This window comes from Rhagoletis pomonella, unplaced genomic scaffold (assembly GCF_013731165.1).
Source record: "Rhagoletis pomonella isolate Grant_MI unplaced genomic scaffold, Rhpom_1.0 Rhpom_scaffold_00019, whole genome shotgun sequence".
In the NCBI taxonomy this organism is placed as follows: Eukaryota; Metazoa; Arthropoda; class Insecta; order Diptera; family Tephritidae; genus Rhagoletis; species Rhagoletis pomonella.
The window spans coordinates 509209-511113 of record NW_023458573.1 but is presented as its reverse complement, the minus strand read 5'-3'; positions in this window follow the sequence as shown (position 1 = coordinate 511113).

The following is a 1905-nucleotide window of genomic DNA, read 5'->3' as shown; positions in this document are numbered from 1 at the left end:
CCCTAGGCTTCAGCCTATGTTGCCTTTACGATAAATCCGCCACTGCAACCGGAGCAGGAATATTTTAATAAAAGGCTTTCTCGTGCACGTAGAATAATAGAGAACGCCTTTGGAATACTTACTGCAAAATGGAGGATCCTTCGAACTACTCTGTGCATGGCTCCAAATAATGCGGAAAAAGTAGTGAAAGCGTGCATAGTTCTACATAATTTTTTAAAATTATCAACTCATAACTATGTGAGTAGTGATTTCGTTGATAGTTATGAAGATGATACCACGATCGATGGAGCATGGCGTAGGGAGACTCTGCCCTTACCATCAATTAGTCAAGTTTCATCGAATAGATGCAGTGCAGCAAACTATGATTTAAGAGATAAATTAAAAACACGTTTGTTCAATAACAAAATTTAATACTTCATGTTTTTTTAATTAACTTTCTCATTAATTTGAAATAAAATTAAATTAATTCAATCAATTAACTTAAATAAAAAGAAAACACATTCAATATTACTTATGTAAAGAGCAGGGTAAGTAATATTTTTGTATATTTTTATAATAAAATAATTTTGTCCGACTGCATTCTTTACACTATACCATGATACAAAAATTTGAAGGTAAAACCGCTGAGAGGCAGGCTGAACATTTTTGAAGTTTGTTAACATAATTTAAATTTTTTAAAGTAGACAAACTTCAAAAAATAAATGATGGCCGACGAATCGAGCGAGTGATTTTATCTTTAAATATTTGCATCATGCATTACACCTTGCGACTGTAAATTTTACACACAAAAAAAGACTTGAAAGGACTTTGAAATTTCAAAAATATGAATAATTCAAATTTTTTGGTATTCTTGTACGGTGTTATAAAGTTATTTTATATTTTTATAACATAACAGTTTAAATCACTTTCGCTTTAAAATAAACACAGTTTGGACAAACGTAAAACAGCGGTCATTATAATAGCAGTGTGATATACTGACAATTCATTTGTTTTTAATTTAATTAAAATTTTTATTTTTTTTTAAATATATAGTTCATTTTATAGCAAAAACCACTTAATCATAATAAAATTGAATGGTTTTTTTCAATTTAACATTAAATGTTTTATTTTATAAAAATATAGTTCATTATATAACAAAACCATATACACTTGTGGTCAGCTGATTAAGTTAAGTGACATTTTTACCAGTTATGGCTATTTTTCCTTTGTTTATTTAATGTTTATATTTTTTTTATAAAAGTCTAGCATATTACATAACCAGACAAATATAAATCCATATTTCAAACTTCATACAAAAATTATAAAAATTCAACAAACTTTAAGTACATCCAAAAATTTTAAACCTTCTATTTTTATAAAACTGCATACTTAAAATTTTTCTAAAAATTCTGAATAAAAAGTTTAAATTTTTTGGCTGTAATAGTTAAAGTTTGTTGAATTTTTATCATTTTTGTACGAAGTTTGGAATGTGGATTTATATTGGTCTGGTTATGTAATATGCTAGACTTTTATAAAAAAATATAAACATTAAATAAACAAAGGAAAAATAGCCAAAACTAGTTAAAATGTCACTTAACTTAATCAGCTGACCACAAGTGTATTTGGTTTTGTTATATAATGAACAACATTTTTATAAGAACAATTAAAATTAAATTTGAAAACAAATTATCAAGACTAGTGAGAATATTATTTTGATCGCTGTTCATGTACATATATTACGTAAAATTTAAAACATATAAAGTGTAGTTCATTTGTACTTTTTTTTATGCATTTCCGAATGAGCCCGCAGTTGACATTTTGCATAAAACTTAAAAAATAAAATTTCAAAATTCTTAAATTTACTCATTCACAAACGTATTAATTTTGATTTTAGGCGTTTGAATTTTCGTTTAAACATTTAAATTT